Below are 8,470 nucleotides of genomic sequence, written 5' to 3' on the forward strand. Positions count from 1 at the left end.
AAAGGGAAACTTGTGGTGTTCTCAGTCGACAATGAGGCGGTGGTTTACATCCTAAATAAAACTCACAGCAGAGAGAGTCACTTGATGTATCTCATCAGACTGCTCGTCTTTTATGCAGCTCATTTTGACTTCTGGTTTCGAGCTGAGCATATCCGAGGGAAGAGCAACTCACTTGCTGATGTCCTATCAAGAGACAATATTAATTACTTCTTATCACAGGCTCCTCACTTCCATCCTCAGCCACTATCAGTTCCTCCCTCTCTCCTACTGTTAGTAGCTCTAGACAAGGAATGGACATCCACTTCCTGGATGGAGTTGTTCAGGAATACTTTACAGCCGGCCTGACCGAGTCCTCCCATCATACGTATGGAACAGCAGAGAGACGATATAGGAAGTTTTGTCATGACTTTTTTTTGTACCCATTTCCTACAAATGAAAATATTTTATGCTATTTTGTTGCATGTTTGGGGCAACAGGGCCTGGCCCTAGCCACCATAAAGACTTACCTGTCAGGGGTTTGACAAGCACAGATTGGGGGTGGTCTACCTGACCCCAATGTACATGCAATCCACGCCTCCGTCAGGTCCTAAGGGGGGGTGGAGATAATGAGGGGAAGGCTGGGTAAGACTCCATGCCTGAAGCTACCCATCACCCCGAGCATCTTGAGAAAGATGAAGGGGGTGTGGGCCCAAGAGCAAGAGTATGAGAGGAGTCTGTGGTGGGCAGTCGCCTTGACAGCCTTCTTTGGCTTCTGCCGCTCCAGGGAGATAACAGTACCACAGTACAGAGTGTATGATCCTCAGGTTCATTTATCTTTCCGGGACCTAGCAGTGGACAACTCGCTCCACCCTAATGAGATCTCGTTACTGCTACGCTGCTCAAAGACCAATTAGGACAGGAGTGTCAGGGTCATTCTGGGTCGTACCAATGCGGATCTTTGCCCAGTATCTGCGCTCCTAAGTTACTTGGTGCATCAAGGCAAGGGTCCAGGAGCCTTTTCATGTTGGATGGTCAGCCCCTTGAGAGGACCCGCCTGGTGGAGGAAGTACGCCGCACACTCACAAGGGCGGGAATGCCAGCAGGTAATTTTGCTGGCCACAGCTTCTGTATTGGGGCTGCAATGACAGCGTCAGCCATTGGAGTTGAGGATAGTACAATTCAGACTTTGGGGCGGTGGAAGAGCGCTGCTTTCTAATTGTATGTCCGCCCATCTACCAGTCACTTAGCCGGGGTCTCAAGATCCTTAGCCCAGTCTAATTTGTGAAGGGTGGTCCCGTGTCTCATCAGGGGGAACTGGTAACTCAAGGCCTCTTATATCCTAGGCCTTGTTGGGTGGAACAAACCCATCCCCATTCTTCTTTATTAATAATTATTATTAAAATTAAAGTTATAAATTTGGGGCCCACATATGGGGGCCCCCAAGTAAAAATTATTAATTAATTGTAATAACATGGGATCCATAATTCCACAGCCTGGATAGTTAATTGAAGTTTAGGCCTAAGGGTTAAACAAAGTTAACTAGAAGGCTGGGTCGGTGGTAGTTATATTACTTATAAGTAATAGCCAGTAGCTTGTAGTAACAGTCAGTCTGATAGCAAGCAGGAGCGTTGCAGCAAGCAGTAGCATCAGTGCAAAGCATCTCTTATTTTCTAGTTTCTTCTCCACACCCTCTCTGCCCACTTAATCTTCCTCCATTACCATTAGTGGTAATGTGAACATGGATAGTGTTATTACAAACCCTTCCTCCTTCTTTATTAATAATTTTTATTAAAATTAAAGTTATAAATTTGGGGCCCACATACGGGGGCCCCCAAGTAAAAACTATTAATAAATTGTAGTAATACGTGATCCGTAATTCCACGGCCTGAAAAGTTAAACTATTACTGTTACTACTTGTAATATTGTTATGAAAATTATTAGTCAAATAAGTAATGAATTATTTTAACAATAATTATTACTCTAAAAATGAAGTTGTATAATCATCAATGGACACATTATTGATATTCAATAATAATAGAAGAGACACAATTTAGACGCTCAGGAGCTTTATGTCCTTGCAGATATATTAATTTTTTTCAGAAACTGTGTGACCGAAAACTTGAGAAAGACAAAGGTTAGGAGAAAACACTATTTTTTGCAGTTCCTTTTTCTCATTTGGTGTTATGCTACTTAGTTCAATTTTATAACCTACTTTGCACATAGATTTGCAATTTTTGTCTTAAAATGAAAGAAGTGTATAATAGATACTTTTATAACAGAGAAAATGTGACCATAATTGACAAAAGGTACCTAATGGCGAATTTTAAAATTCATCATTATAATGAAAAATATCAACCTGTGAGTGCTCTGTTAGACAACCATTGGTTCTAAAAGTTACATAGTAAGTTTTTGCATCCTCTTGAGTAATTTTTTGATAAGTGGAGCTCAGGAAGTTGGATTTTTTAGGCTATAAAGACCAATTTTCCTATCCGCCATAAGGTACATTTGTCAATTATGGTCACAAATATAAATGTTGCCTGTTAATTTCAATAAAAATGATTTGTTCAGTTCCTTATTATAGTGCTTACAATAGCATTAATTACTTAATCTTGATCTCTAATTTTCTTATATTGTTCCTTTAAGTGATCAATAGTTGCTTTGCAAAAGCAGTTTGATGCAGTCATTGTAAAAGCAAAAAGTATTATTGACTCTTTCAGGATGAAGTCTTTCCATGCAATGAATTTTCTTTGGTTATTTGGATCCTTCTGTTTTGTTGTGTGCCATGGCTTCGAATATGTCCCTTCAAGCCATTCAATTTCAATTCTGTTTTCTTCTATTTCCAATACTCTGGCAATAAGTGGCTCTAATTCACTGTTTTCCCAAGTGACTGCTACTAAATGTCCCTGTTGCAGGGCTGCAGTATCAGAAACTGCCATGACTTCTCTCGTTAATCTAAATGGTGCTCTGTAGCTACCAGTGTACACCTATAAATGTTGATATTGATCATGCATATGCATTTACCTAAATTTAGGTTTGCATGTACTACACAAGTTTGCCTAAATTTAGGTTCAGCAAAATTTAAATGAATGGCCTATGCATTCTGAACACACACAACAATGCAAAAACCATAAATTTAGGCTTCCATTTAAAATAATTTGTATTTAACAACTTGTAAATTCAAGCACGTCTGATCTTTAATTGTATACAAAAAATACATAAGGGTTTACTGCTTACTTCACATTCTTGATCGTGATCAAAGTGTTAGAACAGTTTCAGGCATTGCGAGATTTGTTGAATTTGAATTCCCAGTAAGAAGATTTAAGTTCCGTAATGAATTTGAAGATGCCTGTACAAAGTATGTGAAAATTTTAAGTCAAAAATCTTGCCAGTTTGTCGAAGCAGAATCTAAAATCCAATCCTTATACTTAGGAATGACTATAAGAAAATTGTCATTCTTTTCTCCAATTGGTACAACTGCTTGTGGTATGCTGTCTTCATTGGGGATACCCTATGTAACCAGTGACATCTATAAATATATGCCTTTAGTTTCATTATTGTACATTTAGTATCTTTATTGCACTTGTATCTTGGAACCATGATGAATCACTCCAGTTTTTGTAGTAGAGTAGCACTTCATGGCCACTTTTAATAAATTTAAAGCAATGAGGAGCTGTGTGACCATGAATATCTTCAATATGAGGTAGTAAACAAGATTTGACATCATAAACTCCTTCTAATAGCTAAGCAAAGGGTGTAGGTGTATAAATTTGCTTTGTCTCAGAAAATAGATCTATTTGCATGAATCTAATGACCATGACAAGTTTTCTTACATGGCAATGATTTGGCACCTTTTTTTCTCAGTCTTGTAGCAACTCTTGAAAATAATTGATCAATGTCTTCATGAGTATGGCCCACAGGTAAAAAATTCACTCGAACCTTTGGACATGAACAAAATTATCATACAATATTTATTTCATAATATTGTACAACAATATACATAATATTATGAATAATATTATGCATTGTAATTCAATTTTAAAAAGCTAGATGTATGTTATTATACACTTTTACTTTATTAAAAATTCCAAATTGATCATGAATGGCACAAAATGCAATATGAATTTATTCTTATTTTCTCGTGCTGTGTTGTCAAGCTGTGAAGACAATATCTGGAAGCACTCTTTGTTGCTAAATCCAATAGTACTTCATAAAGTATAGTAGCTGTTAATTTGCTGTCATGTGGCCACTGAAGAAGGTCATAATAACAATAGCGAAGCTTTCCCTGGTGTGATCTTGTATGTACTAACACTCCAGTCAAGTGTGTTTTCAGTCATTGTAGTGGCTGGCTTGATTTAATCTCTACATAGACAAGGCATGTTGGTTTTACTTTGATCCATTCCATCTATTATTATTGTGACATATTTCTCTGGACTTGATCTCGTTTTTTGTCGGTGAAGAGAATATTTTTTCCTTTCTTGTCTATTGAAAATGATGTACTGTGCCTTTTATATTGTTCTTCATAAGCACTTCTGACTAAATTCACTCATTTGTGACGTTCATTTGCCATTTTAGTACAAGTGTCATATTTACTGAACATGCTCCGCTGAAAAAGTACAAAAATAATGTTGAAAAGTGTTAACAAAAATTATACTTACTTCAGGTATGATTACATTACGTAATTCACTCCCCCATAACTTATAGAAGTACGATTGTGATATAATCTGACAAACATGCTCATTTTGTTCCATAAGATGAGACTTCATTTTCAGATAAATGTCATGCTTTGTCAGGAAACGAGGCAAGTGAATTTTTTCTGTGTGCCATGTGATCTATCATATTGAAGTATCGTCCCATCCAGGCTTTGGCATCTGAGACTTTATCAGCCTCTCTTCGTGATCTTTTTTTTGCTTTCAAGTTGATTACCCCTTCCATGTATTGTCGATAGATGCATTTATACCTTTTGTCAGAAATGCTGAGTACATGTTTATAGGCCTTAGTACACAAACTTTGACCCTCAAGCATGTGCTTACTATAATTACTGAGCTCAAAAGAAGTCAGTAGAAATTGATTCTGATCGAAATTTGTTCTGACAGCAAATCGTTGCTTTCTTTGCTCAATGATAAAAACTGGATAAAACTAGTGTACAAGCATTTGAGCGGCAATGCTTTGAAAATGGCTCTCAAATAGATGATGGTGGTCCCCTATTTTGCTCATGTTGCTGTGTGTTAGTCTGTATGCTGCTTGAACAAGTAGATATGTCCACCTCATCTAGATCTAGACACAATCTTTTGGAAGATGACACCAATTCTTCAGAGTCTGTAGAATCATATTCAGCTTCACTATCATGGTTTCTGGGCCACCGACAAGCTTGATTGCTTAGAGAAGTAGATGTTGCATGAACTTCAGATGCCTTATTTGGAGTGAGTAAAAGCAAGGAACAGTCTTCGTTAGTCTAGTGTCACTAAAGTTAATCAGATAGTGATTGTACATGCTTGTTTACCTCAATAACCTCACTGTCACTGTTGTACTGATCGTTTTCAAGAACAATTGATGCAGGTATACTTGGTGGGAAAATCACTGCTGGCTCTATATCTTTGAATATCGTCAGAGATGAAGAAGAATTATGAGATTCATCTTCAAAGATTAAGAGAGAATCAGGAGACTGAGGAGAGCTGTGAACCAAAGCCATTTGTGTGGAAGCTGAATTAAGGTGGGCGGAATCCAGTGGAAGCTGAATTAAGGTGGGCGGAATCCAGCCTATGACATTGCCCACATATATTGACTGTAACCATAGAGATACTGCTCTAAGTAGGTGCTCATTCAGCCTCGCTGGACTCCACTATTACTTTCTGAGTCTCTGTCTTGCTGTTTAATGCTGATCGGTACTTATGCCTTCACTCAAGACATGGCATTATGAAGCATTAGGTGGTACAAAGGTACTCTGTAATGGAAAGCCTTTATTTAACAAGTGGGGCAGTGAACGAGGCTACATAAAGGCGCTGAGAGTACCGAACAATGTTAGCGCATGTGCTCCAGCAGAAAAATTTATAGTCAATGCCATTCAGGTATAATATTTTGTACTAGAACATTCATTAAAACAATATTTCATATGTCATGGGAATGTAGATGTTGTATTGAACAGAGGAGATTTTCAGTGGAATAAAAATGAGTTTTGTGGACATTTCAAGGGTTCAAATGATGCCTGCCAATTTATAGTTACTTAAAATAGATTTACTAGATATGACTCTAACAGTGGGAAATTTGTCTACTTTAGCGATGGCGACTGGTTAACTCCTTCCAATTCTGACAGTGTTGCAAGCAATTCACAACGGACAGAGACAGACAATGCTGAAACATTAATAACTTCCCCCACTTGTATTGCCACTAGTGGACGTAAAAGAAATAATGAGGGAAAGATAGTTCACAATAATTTAATGGATGACTAAATTGAAGAAGCAAGTAGGTTCGTATAAAATCAAAAATTATGCTGCTATGAATTAGAAATGTACAAATTATTATAAATTTTATTAACTGCATCACTTTAGGTTTATTGAAGTCACCTGTATTGGCTCTGCAAGAGGCTAAAGCTGAATCAGATCTACTGATACAATATTTTTGTCCCACTTAAAAAAAGAATTAAGGAAGATCATGCTGGACCTGGCGTTGCTCCTTTAGCTGTGGTATGTATTAGTGTTAAAATCAGCAGTTTCTTAGAAAAGTGGCTCTCTGTTTACAAGTATGAAGTACTGGGACGTCAGCATGCTGCATTAGCAAAGAAAGATTTATTGAAAGAGAATCCAGCAAACTCTTTTTTCTTAGACGTTTGGGCTGAAGTTTATGTCGGATTGACATCAGATGAGGCACTACATTTAGGATCTAGGCATAATAAAAATGGCCACTTTATTCATAAAATGACTCATCGGATTATGTAAGTCTTTCCGCTAATTGTGTGTGTATATCAAAATTAATTTAATTTTTTTGTCCTTAAATAATAGGATGAAACTTGTCGCAGTAAGCTGTTTACAATGAATGGTATAAAACCAGGCGCAGAAATTAATCCCTCCCCAAGCATTGAGTAGAAGCAAGTTTGCAATCACTGCATTTTACCTCAGGTGTATCATGTGGTAACACTAAAAGTATAATATGGTTTGTGATATTCTTCAAGCCCTGGTACCTCTAAAATTTTGTTTGTTTAAAGAATTTAGATTCAATGTTTTCACTATTCTTTCATGCAATTATTTCTATACAATATTATCTTAGTAGTAATCTTACCTGTATTTTATACCTGGTCTATTTCATAGCCTCAAATCTTCATTGTTTAAAATGTTATGAATTTCATAATTATAAAAATTTTTGTAATATTTATTTGATATAAAATTAATGATAGTGATTTTGCAATAAAATTAATTCAACACGAATAAACAAGCTATGGGATAATTTGTTATCAAATTTTTACCTTGTCTACATGTACATTCTACAGTACCATGCTATCATGAGTACAGAACGTACATGCATGCATGTATGACTTACAGCTTGTTTTTTCTGGAACATTTTTAGTGTGTATTGTGTAGATTTGACATAATTACAATACACTTTGAACATTTAGGTATATTCATACATTTCATAACTAATATTAATTATTATTCGTTTAATCATTAGGAGATGTCTAGGTCACAGAAAGATAACATATTTGCTCAGTCATCATTGAAGGAACTGGTTTGGAGTCTTTTTGTCCAGATTATTGATGATTTTGAAGATGGGCGACTGAAAGACCAGAAACTTTCAAGAAAGCAAATTACATGCAAGCCAGAGTTTTGCCAGCAGTATATTCAACCCATTCAAAGTTTACCAACCAATTTTCAATTGAGAAGCTACAGCTTGTAGCTGATAAGAAATACCTCTGTCACAGTTAAAGGAAGAAAGTCTTAAGTTTAGAATTATGGAGGCAATCAAGAAGCATTTTGAAGTGTAACTATTGTGTCATCATGGGACGAAGCTGTTCAGCGATTTCCAAGTCATTCATCTCCATTGTTCTGGAGTCATTTTGTCATCTCTATTTTCAAAAACTATTTCACAGTCTTTCATTAGTTTTTGTCAATAAGCTTTGCAGCAGGAATCAATAACTGACAGCAGTGATCACCTAGCTCGGAATGATGTACTTGCTTTTGTAGTCAAGGTCAGTTTTAAGGACGCGACATGGGACAAAATTACATCTCTTGGACATGAAAAATTTATGGGTGCCCATCTTTCATTAGTGAAACTGAAAAAGGTTTATTCATACAAATTATTAAAATTTATTACTATAGTTTAATAGAAAAGAAGTCATGATGAAATCAAGCAACTTATTTACATTAATAGACAAATTAATACTTTACCAGAATGATCAGTTGCTGTCTACCATTTTGTAGTTCTTTGTGATATTTCAGTTGCTACTTTGGTTGGAGAAATGATGAAAGACTGCTTTAGCAAAGTGACAACATTATATTCATTC

This window comes from Amphimedon queenslandica, unplaced genomic scaffold, assembly GCF_000090795.2.
Source record: "Amphimedon queenslandica unplaced genomic scaffold, v1.1 AMPQUscaffold_12921, whole genome shotgun sequence".
Classification (NCBI taxonomy): Eukaryota; Metazoa; Porifera; class Demospongiae; order Haplosclerida; family Niphatidae; genus Amphimedon; species Amphimedon queenslandica.